The sequence below is a fragment of the Aegilops tauschii genome, chromosome 7 (genome assembly GCF_002575655.3).
Source record: "Aegilops tauschii subsp. strangulata cultivar AL8/78 chromosome 7, Aet v6.0, whole genome shotgun sequence".
Classification (NCBI taxonomy): domain Eukaryota; kingdom Viridiplantae; phylum Streptophyta; class Magnoliopsida; order Poales; family Poaceae; genus Aegilops; species Aegilops tauschii.
In genome coordinates this window covers 58,652,695-58,664,870 of record NC_053041.3, presented here as the reverse complement: position 1 = coordinate 58,664,870, position 12,176 = coordinate 58,652,695, and positions in this window count along the sequence as shown.

Genomic DNA, 12,176 nt, shown 5'->3' with positions numbered 1-12,176 from the left:
AGATGCACTCCTTTCCCCTCGTTGCTAGTATACTCCATAGATGATCTTGGTGAAGCGTAGGAATTTTTTTTAAATTCTGCTACGATCTCCAACAGTGGCATCATGAGCCAGGTCTATGCGTAGTTACTATGCACGAGTAGAACACAAAGCAGTTGTGGGCGTAGATGTTGCCAATTCTTCTTGCCGCTACTAGTCTTATCTTGTTTCGGCGGTATTGTGGGATGAAGCGGCCCGGACCGAGCTTACACGTACGCTTACGTGAGACAGGTTCCACCAATTGACATGCCCTAGTTGCATAAGGTGGCTAGCGGGTGTCTGTCTCTCCCACTTTAGTCGGAACGGATTTGATGAAAAGGGTCCTTATGAAGGGTAAATAGAAATTGGCATATCACGTTGTGGTCTTACGTAGGTAAGAAACGTTCTTGCTAGAAACCTATACAAGCCACGTAAAAACTTGCAACAACAATTAGAGGACGTCTAACTTGTTTTTGCAGCATGTGCTATGTGATGTGATATGGCCAGAAGATGTGATGAATGATATATGTGATGTATGAGATTGATCATATTCTTGTAATAGGAATCACGACTTGCATGTCGATGAGTCTGACAACCGGCAGGATCCGTAGGAGTTGTCTTTATTATTTTGTATGACCTGCGTGTCATTGAATAACGCCATGTAAATTACTTTACTTTATTGCTAAACGCGTTAGCCATAGAAGTAGAAGTAATCGTTGGCGTGACAACTTCATGAAGACACGATGATGGAGATCATGATGATGGAGATCATGGTGTCATGCCGGTGACAAAGATGATCATGGCGCCCCGAAGATGGAGATCAAAGGAGCAAAATGATATTGGCCATATCATGTCACTATTTGATTGCATGTGATGTTTATCATGTTTTCCATCTTGTTTGCTTAGAACGACGGTAGTAAGTAAGATGATCCCTTACAATAATTTCAAGAAAGTGTTCCCCCTAACTGTGCACCGTTGTGAAGGTTCGTTGTTTCGAAGCACCACGTGATGATCGGGTGTGATAGATTCTAACGTTCGCATACAACGGGTGTTGACGAGCCTAGCATGTACAGACATGGCCTCGGAACACATGCAATACACTTAGGTTGACTTGACGAGCCTAGCATGTACAGACATGGCCTCGGAACACGGAGGACCGAAAGGTCGAGCATGAGTCGTATAGAAGATATGATCAACATGGAGATGTTCACCGATCTTGACTAGTCCGTCTCACGTGATGATCGGACACGGCCTAGTTAACTCGGATTATGTTTCACTTAGATGACTAGAGGGATGTCTATCTGAGTGGGAGTTCATTGAATAATTTGATTATATGAACTTAATTATCATGAACTTAGTCTAAAATCTTTACAATATGTCTTGTAGATCAAATGGCCCACGTTGTCCTCAACTTCAACGCGTTCCTAGAGAAAACCAAGCTGAAAGATGATGGCAGCAACTATACGGACTGGGTCCGGAACCTGAGTATCATCCTCATAGTTGCCAAGAAAGATTATGTCCTAGAAGCACCGCTAGGTGAAGCACCAATCCCAGAGAACCAAGACGTTATGAACGCTTGGCAATCACGTGCTGATGATTACTCCCTCGTTCAGTGCGGCATTCTTTACAGCTTAGAACCAGGGCTCCAAAAGCGTTTTGAGAAACATGGAGCATACGAGATGTTCGAAGAGCTGAAAATGGTTTTCCAAGCTCATGCCCGGGTCGAGAGATATGAAGTCTCCGACAAGTTCTTCAGCTGTAAAATGGAGGAAAATAGTTCTGTTAGTGAGCACATACTCAGAATGTCTGGGTTACACAACCGCTTGTCTCAGCTGGGAGTTAATCTCCCGGATGACGCGGTCATTGACAGAATCCTTCAGTCGCTTCCACCAAGCTACAAGAGCTTTGTGATGAACTTCAATATGCAGGGGATGGAAAAGACCATTCCCGAGGTATATTCGATGCTGAAATCAGCGGAGGTGGAGATCAGAAAAGAACATCAAGTGTTGATGGTGAATAAAACCACTAAGTTCAAGAAGGGCAAGGGTAAGAAGAACTTCAAGAAAGACGGCAAGGGAGTTGCCGCGCCCGGTAAGCCAGTTACTAGGAAGAAGCCAATGGACCCAAGCCTGAGACTGAGTGCTTTTATTGCAAGGGAAGTGGTCACTGGAAGCGGAACTGCCCCAAATACTTAGCGGACAAGAAGGCCGGCAATACCAAAGGTATATGTGATATACATGTAATTGATGTGTACCTTACCAGTACTCGTAGTAGCTCCTGGGTATTTGATACCGGTGCGGTTGCTCATATTTGTAACTCAAAACAGGAACTGCGGAATAAACGGAGACTGGCAAAGGACGAGGTGACGATGCGCGTCGGGAATGGTTCCAAGGTCGATGTGATCGCCGTCGGCACGCTACCTCTGCATCTACCTACGGGATTAGTTTTAAACCTCAATAATTGTTATTTAGTGCCAGCTTTAAGCATGAACATTGTATCTGGATCTCGTTTAATTCGAGATGGCTACTCATTTAAATCCGAGAATAATGGTTGTTCTATTTATATGAGAAATATGTTTTATGGTCATGCCCCGCTGGTCAATGGTTTATTCTTGATGAATCTCGAACGTGATGTTACACATATTCATAGTGTGAATACCAAAAGATGTAAAGTTGATAACGATAGTCCCACATACTTGTGGCACTACCGCCTTGGTCACATTGGTGTCAAGCGCATGAAGAAGCTCCATGCAGATGGACTTTTGGAGTGTCTTGATTACGAATCATTTGACACGTGTGAACCATGCCTCATGGGTAAGATGACCAAGACTCCGTTCTCCGGAACAATGGAGCGAGCAACCAACTTATTGGAAATTATACATACCGATGTGTGAGGTCCAATGAGTGTTGAGGCTCGCGGAGGATATCGTTATGTTCTCACTCTCACTGATGACTTAAGTAGATATGGGTATGTCTACCTAATGAAACACAAGTCTGAAACCTTTGAAAAGTTCAAGGAATTTCAGAGTGAGGTTGAGAATCAACGTGACAGGAAAATAAAATTCTTACGATCAGATCGTGGTGGAGAATATTTAAGTCACGAATTTGGTGCGCACTTAAGGAAATGTGGAATCGTTTCACAACTCACGCCGCCTGGAACACCTCAGCGAAACGGTGTGTCCGAACGTCGTAATCGCACTCTATTGGATATGGTGCGATCTATGATGTCTCTTACCGATTTACCGCTCTCATTTTGGGGCTATGCTTTAGAGACTGCCGCATTCACTTTAAATAGGGCTCCGTCGAAATCCGTTGAGACGACACCGTATGAATTATGGTTTGGGAAGAAACCTAAGCTGTCGTTTCTAAAAGTTTGGGGATGCAATGCTTATGTCAAGAAACTTCAACCTGAAAAGCTCGAACCCAAGTCGGAAAAATGCGTCTTCATAGGATACCCTAAGGAAACCATTGGGTATACCTTCTACCTCAGATCCGAAGGCAAGATCTTTGTTGCCAAGAACGGGTCCTTTCTGGAGAAAGAGTTTCTCTCGAAAGAATTGAGTGGGAGGAAAGTGGAACTTGATGAGGTGATAGTCACCCCTTCCGAACCGGAAAGTAGCGCAGCGCGGGAAGATGTTCCTGTGGTGCCTACACCGGCTGGAGAGGAAGTTAATGATGATGATCATGAAGCTTCAGATCAAGTTACTGCTGAACTTCGTAGGTCCACAAGGACACGTTCCGCACCAGAGTGGTACGGCAACCCTGTCCTGGAAATCATGTTGTTGGACAACGATGAACCTTCGAACTATGAAGAAGCGATGGCGGGCCCGGATTCCGACTAATGGCTAGAAGCCATGAAATCCGAGATAGGATCCATGTATGAAAACGGAGTATGGACTTTGACTGACTTGCCCGATGATCGGCGAGCCATAGAAAATAAATGGATCTTTAAGAAGAAGACAGACGCGGATGGTAATGTAACCATCTATAAGGCTCGACTTGTCGCTAAGGGTTATCGACAAGTTCAAGGGGTTGACTACGATGAGACTTTCTCACCCGTAGCGAAGCTGAAGTCCGTCCGAATCATGTTAGCAATTGCCGCATACTATGATTATGAGATATGGCAGATGGACGTCAAAACAGCATTCCTTAACGGCTTCCTTAAGGAAGAATTGTATATGATGCAGCCGGAAGGTTTTGTCGATCCTAAGAATGCTAACAAAGTATGCAAGCTCCAGCGCTCAATCTATGGGCTGGTGCAAGCATCTCGGAGTTGGAACATTCGCTTTGATGAGATGATCAAAGCGTTTGAGTTTACACAGACTTATGGAGAAGCCTGTGTTTACAAGAAAGTGAGTGGGAGCTCTGTAGCATTTCTCTTATTGTATGTGGATGACATACTATTGATGGGAAATGATATAGAATTCTTGGAAAGTATAAAGGCCTATTTTAATAAGTGTTTTTCAATGAAGGACCTTGGAGAAGCTGCTTATATATTAGGCATCAAGATCTATAGAGATAGATCAAGACGCCTCATTGGTCTTTCACAGAGTACGTACCTTGACAAGATATTGAAGAAGTTCAATATGGATCAGTCCAAGAAGGGGTTCTTGCCTGTATTGCAAGGTGTGCAATTGAGCACGGCTCAATGCCCGACCACGGCAGAAGATAGAGAAAAGATGAGTGTCATCCCCTATGCCTCGGCCATAGGGTCTATTATGTATGCCATGCTGTGTACCAGACCTGATGTAAACCTTGCCGTAAGTTTGGTAGGAAGGTACCAAAGTAATCCCGGCATGGAACACTGGACAGCGGTCAAGAATATCCTAAAGTACCTGAAGAGGACTAAGGATATGTTTCTCGTTTATGGAGGTGACGAAGAGCTCGTCGTAAAAGGTTACGTCGACGCTAGCGTCGACACAGATCTGGATGACTCGAAGTCACAAACCAGATACGTGTATATTTTGAATGGAGGAGCAGTAAGCTGGTGCAGTTGCAAGCAAAGCGTCGTGGCGGGATCTACATGTGAAGCGGAGTACATGGCAGCCTCAGAGGCAGCGCAAGAAGCAATCTGGATGAAGGAGTTCATTACCGACTTAGGGGTGATTCCCAATGCGTCGGGACCGATGACCCTTTTCTGCGACAACACTGGAGCTATTGCCCTTGCGAAGGAGCCCAGGTTTCACAGGAAGACCAAGCATATCAAGCGTCGCTTCAACTCCATTCGTGAAAGTGTTCAGAATGGAGACATAGATATTTGTAAAGTACATACGGACCTGAATGTAGCAGATCCGTTGACTAAACCTCTCCCTAGAGCAAAACATGATCAACACCAGGACGCTATGGGTGTTCGATTCATCACAATGTAACTAGATTATTGACTCTAGTGCAAGTGGGAGACTGTTGGAAATATGCCCTAGAGGCAATAATAAATGGTTATTATTATATTTCTTTGTTCATGATAATTGTCTATTGTTCATGCTATAATCGTGTTATCCAGAAATCGTAATACATGTGTGAATACATAGACCACAACGTGTCCCTAGTAAGCCTCTAGTTGACTAGCTCGTTGATCAACAGATAGTCATGGTTTCCTGACTATGGACATTTGGATGTCATTGATAACGGGATCACATCATTAGGAGAATGATGTGATGGACAAGACCCAATCCTAAGCATAGCTCAAAGATCGTGTAGTTCGTTTGCTAGAGCTTTTCCAATGTCAAGTATCATTTCCTTAGACCATGAGATCGTGCAACTCCCGGATACCGTAGGAGTGCTTTGGGTGTGCCAAACGTCACAACGTAACTGGGTGACTATAAAGGTACACTACGGGTATCTCCGAAAGTGTCTGTTGGGTTGGCACGGATCGAGACTGGGATTTGTCACTCCGTATGACGGAGAGGTATCTCAGGGCCCACTCGGTAATGCATCATCATAATGAGCTCAATGTGACTAAAGGAGTTAGCCACGGGATCATGCATTACAGTACGAGTAAAGAGACTTGCCGGTAACGAGATTGAACAAGGTATTGGGATACCGACGATCGAATCTCGGGCAAGTAACATACCGATTGACAAAGGGAATTGTATACGGGATTGATTGAATCCTCGACATCGTGGTTCATCCGATGAGATCATCGTGGAACATGTGGGAGCCAACATGGGTATCCAGATGCCGCTGTTGGTTATTGACCGGAGAGGCGTCTCGGTCATGTCTGCATGTCTCCCGAACCCGTAGGGTCTACACACTTAAGGTTCGGTGACGCTAGGGTTGTAGAGATATGAGTATGCGGAAACCCGAAAGTTGTTCGGAGTCCCGGATGAGATCCCGGACATCACGAGGAGTTCCGGAATGGTCCGGATGTGAAGAATTATATATAGGAAGTCCAGTTTCGGCCACCGGGAAAGTTTCGGGGGTTGTCGGTATTGTACCGGGACCACCGGAAGGGTCACGGGGGTCCACCGGGTGGGGCCACCTATCCTGGAGGGCCCCATGGGCTGAAGTGGGAAGGGAACCAGCCCTTAGTGGGCTGGGGCGCCCCCCATGGGCCTCCCCCCTGCGCCTAGGGTTGGAAACCCTAGGGTGGGGGGGGCGCCCCACTTGACTTGGGGGGGAAGTTTCCCCCCTTGGCCGCCCCCCCATAGATGGGTTCTTGGCCGGCGCCCCCCCTCCCAGTGGGCCTATATAAAGGGGGGGAGGGAGGGCAGCAATACTACAGCCTTTGGCGCCTCCCTCCTCCCCTGCAACACCTCTCCCTCTCGCAGAAGCTTGGCGAAGCCCTGCCGAGATCCCGCTACATCCACCACCACGCCGTCGTGCTGCTGGATCTCCATCAACCTCTCCTTCCCCCTTGCTGGATCAAGAAGGAGGAGATGTCGCTGCTCCGTACGTGTGTTGAACGCGGAGGTGCCGTCCGTTCGGCACTCGGTCATCGGTGATTTGGATCACGGCGAGTACGACTCCATCAACCTCGTTCATTCGAACGCTTCCGCTCGTTGCTAGTATACTCCATATATGATCTTGGTGAAGCGTAGGAATTTTTTTTAAATTCTGCTACGATCTCCAACAGTGTCCTCCGCCGACTCGACGATGAGGATGCGGGATAGCCATCGTCGACGTCGATGCGGGAAAAATTGCTTTAACTAAAAAATAACAACAAATGTGACATGTTCAACTAGTTCTATTAATTCAACTAGTTCTTACGATTAAATCTAGTCAATTAATTCTATACCTAATAAAATGAATAATGACATAAAAAAGGCCTATGCTTTGCAGGAATGTTGACTCCTTCCCGGTGCGGCAAATCCCGGGCACTCGATATGTCCTAGTTTGTAGCACAAGTCATGCCGAAATTCACGGAAAATTTCGGCATGACTTTTACTAAAAAGTGGACAAATCGAGAACCTGAAATTTGCCGGAACGGAAATGAATCAACATTCCGGCAAAACATAGGCCACTCGGCTTCATTCCCTGGAAACAACAAAGCCACTTGGGCACAATCGAACCACTTCAATAATGGAATATGCAAATGAACATCAATGACATATATCATATAACAACAATCTTGTTTTTTGTTTACATAGCAACAATTAGTTTAACCAAGTTTTTGAAAGAAAAACAATTCTGTTTTTTTTTTGAATGAAATTACTATTTAGGCATTTTCATAAAAATTTGCCCTAGCTAATTTCCTAAAAAATTGCTAATCATTTTTCCTAAATGCTCAATAATGCCTACTGCCCTAAACAAATCTAGGGTTCATATGAACACCTAGGGTTCATATGAACATCAACACAGCATCAACACATATATGAATTGCCCTAGAAGAGAGAGAGGAAGGTAGGGGAGAGGAGAGGCAGAGCCTTACGGTGACTGCGGCGAGGGAGGGGCAGGCGGCGTCGAGGACGGGGTCGGGCGCGTGGCGGAGGGCGGCGTCGATGTCGGGGTCGGGGGCAGCGTCGAGGTCGGGGGCGGCGTCGAGGTCAGGGTCGGGGGCGGCATTGAGGGTGTGCGGCGGCGGGCGGCGGCGGTGAGGTCGAGAGCGGCAGGGCGACGGCGGCGATGGAGAAGTTGGGGGAGAGGGGGAAGTGGAGGGGAAGGACTTAGCGAAATTTTGAGCCCGCGCGGCCGGGGGTTAAGTCAAACTAGCAGCAGCGCGTTTTTCTAGAACGCGCTATAGCTAAGTTATCTATAGCGTGTCAAGCGAAACACGCTACAACTATTCCTTTCTGTTTTATAATATCAGTAGCGCTTTACCCTGGAAAAAACGCTACTGCTAAGTCTAAGCATGTAAAAACTTCAAATATATACATTGATCATCATTGATCTTTTTGTGTAGAATCTAAATAGTCAACATGAATCCTCACAGTACCTGTATAGGCACTGGTGAAGATTCATATTGCAGCCACAAATCCTACACATATAGTTCAATGAAGACCAAGTGCTCGAGATAGTTTGAGAAGTAACATATTTAAGGTGGTAAACACCTTGTTCGCTTAGCAGTATGGGACTAAACTTAATTAGGTGCAGTACTTAGCAGTATCGTGTTTTGACGAAAAACGTTGCTACTAAGTACTTTAGCAGTAGCGCGTCCTCGGAAAGGCGCTACTACTATATCTAGCCTGGGGGCAACGCCGTGGCAATTATAGTAGTAGCGCTTGTTTCACCTAGACCGCTGCTGCTACCGTGCTATTAGTAGCGCGGTTTTCTGAAGCTCGCTACTGCTAATTAGCAGTAGCGTCTGTTTTTAAACCACGCTGCTGCTAAGATTCTGTGTATAAGGTTTTCCCTAGTAGTGCTCGTTCCTTTTTTTTGCCTTCCGTAGCCACATGGGCTTTTGAGGACTTGGTGCACCTAGCCCAATAAGTCCAGGGCGCCTCCCCACAGCCCATGCTAGCCCTTGGGTCGTGGTGTACCCACTTGTGGACTTCCGGACCCCTCCAGAATCCTCCGGAACCTTCTAGAAGCTTCCCGGTATAATACCGAAAAAACTGCACTTTTTTCCGGAACCCAAAATATGACTTCCCATATATAAATCTTTACGTCTCGACCATTCCGAGACTCCTCGTGACATCCGGTATCTCATCCGGGACTCCGAACAACATTAGGCTACGACTCATCAAATATCCCAGTACTACTCTAGTGCCAACGAACGTTAAGCGTGCGACCCTACGGGTTCGGGAATTATGTATTCATGACTGAGACACCTCTCCGGTCAATAACCAATAGCGGGACCTGGATGCCCATATTGATTCCTACATATTCCATGAAGATCTTTTATCAGTTGAACCTTTATGACAACATACATAATTCCCTTTGTCTGTCGGTATGTTACTTGCCCGAGATTCGATTGTCGGTATCTACATACATAGTTCAATCTCGTTACCGGCAAGTATTTTTACTCGTTCCGTAATACGTCATCTTGCACCTAACTCCTTAGTCACTTTGCTTGCAAGCTTCTTGTGATGTGTATTACCGATCGAGAGGGCCCAGAGATACCTCCTCGATACACGGAGTGAGAAATCCCAATCTCGATTCACACCAACTCAACAGACACCTTCGGAGATATCTGTAGACCATCTTTACGATCACCCATTTATGTTGTGACGTTTGATAGCACACAAGGTATTCCTCTGGTATCCGGGAGTTGCATGATCTCATGGTCGAAGGAACATGTATTTGACATTAAGAAAGGAGTAGCAATAAACTAAACGATCCTATGCTATGCTAATGGTTGGGTCTTGTCCATCACATCATTCTCCTAATGATGTGATCCCGTTATCAAATGACAACTCATGTCCATGATTAGGAAACCTTAACCATCTTTGATCAACGAGCTAGTATAGTAGAGGCTCACTAGGGAGACGGTATTTGTTTATGTATCCACACATGTATTTAAGTTTCCGGTCAATACAATTCTAGCATGAATAATAAACCTTTATCATGATTAAGGAAATATAATAACAACCATTTTATTATTGCCTCTAGGGCATATTTCCATTAGTCACCCAATGCACTAGAGTCAATAATCTAGTTGACATCGCCATGTGATTAACACCCAAAGAGTTCACTAGAGTCAATAATCTAGTTCACATCGCCATGTGATTAACACCCAAAGAGTTCTAAGGTGTGGTCGTGTTTTGCTTGTGAGAGAGGTTTTTAGTCAACGGGTCTGCAACATTCAGATCCATGTGTACTTTGCAAATATCTATGTCTACAATGCTTTGCATAGAGCTACTCTAGGTAATTGCTCCCACGTTCAATACATATCCAAATTAAGACTCAGAGTCATCTGGATCAATGTCAAAGCTTGCATCAACGTAACCCTCTACGACGAGCTCTTTATCACCTCCATAACCGAGAAACATTTCCTTAGTCCTCTTTAGGTACCTAAGGATAATTTTGAGCGCTGTCTAGTGATCCACTCCTGGATCAATATTGTACCCCCTTGCCAGACTCATGGCAAGGCACACAACATGTCTTGTACACAGAATGACATACTTTATAGAACCTATGGCTGAGGTAAAGAGAATGATTCATTCTTTCTCTGTCTTCTGCTGTGGTCGGGCTTTGAGTCTTACTCAACATCACACCTTGAATACAGTCAAGAACCCTTTCTTTGACTGATCCATTTTGAACTCCTTCAAAACTTTGTCAAGGTATGTGCTTTGTGAAAGTCCTATTAAGCATCTTGATCTATCTCTATAGATTTTGATGCCCAATATGTAAATAGCTTCACCGAGGTCTTTCATTGAAAAATTCTTATTCAAGTATCCTTTTATGCTATCCAGAAATTCTATATCATTTCCAACCAGCAATATGTCATCCACATATAATATCAAAAATGCTACAGAGCTCCCACTCACTTTCTTGTAAATACAAGCTTCACCATAAGTCTGTATAAAACCATATGCTTTGATCACCTCATCAAAGCGTATATTCCAACTCCGAGATGCTTGCACCAGTCCATAGATGGATCGCTAGAGCTTGCACACTTTGTTAGCACCTTTAGGATCGACAAAAACTTCCGGTTGCATCAAATACAACTCTTCCTCAAGAAACCCGTTAAGGAATACAAAATTTTGACATCCATTGACGAGATTTCATAATCATAAAATGCGGCAATTGCCATGATTCAGACAGACTTAAGCATCGCTACGGGTGAGAAAGTCTCATCGTAGTCAACCCCTTGAACTTGTCAAAAACCTTTTGCAACAAGTCGAGCTTTGTAGACAGTGATATTACCGTCAGCGTCCGTCTTCCTCTTAAAAACCCATTTATTCTTTATGGCTTGCCGATCGTCGGGCAAATCCACCAAAGTTCACACTTTGTTCTCATACATGGATCCTATCTCATAATTTATGGCCTCAAGCCATTTTTCGGAATCTAGGCTCATCATAGTTTCTTCATAGTTTGTAGGTTCACTGTTGTCCAATGATAACCCACAAGTATAGGGGATCAATTGTAGCCTCTTTCGATAAGTAAGAGTGTCAAACCCAACGAGGAGCTAACGGTAGAATAAATATTCCCTCAAGTTCTATCGACCACCGATACAACTCTACGCACGCTTAACGTGCACTTTACCTGGAACAAGTATGAAACTAGAAGTACTTTGTAGGTGTTTTTGGATAGGTTTGCAAGATAATAAAGAGAGCATAAATAAAAAGTAGGGGCTGTTTAGATAAAGACACAACTAAATTAGTTTTAGTAGAGAGCTTTTTGTTACGAGAAAGTTATTTGTCCCTAGGCAATCGATAACTAGACCGGTAATCATTATTGCAATTTTATTTGAGGGAGAGGCATAAGCTAACATACTTTCTCTACTTGGATCATATGAACTTATGATTGGAACTCTAACAAGCATCCGCAACTACTAAAGATCATTAAGGTAAAACCCAACCATAGCATTAAAGTATCAAGTCCTCTTTATCCCATACGCAAACAACCTACTTACTCGGGTCTGTGCTTCTGTCACTCACACCACCCACCATAAGCAAATCATAAACATATTGCAAACCCTACAACGGGAATCGCTCACACTTGCGCGACATGGAGAGCACCATAGGACAACACCAATAATAAAACATGCAACTCAAACCAATCTTGATCATCAAATAGCCCATAGGACAAAACGGATCTACTCAAACATCATAGGATAGCCAT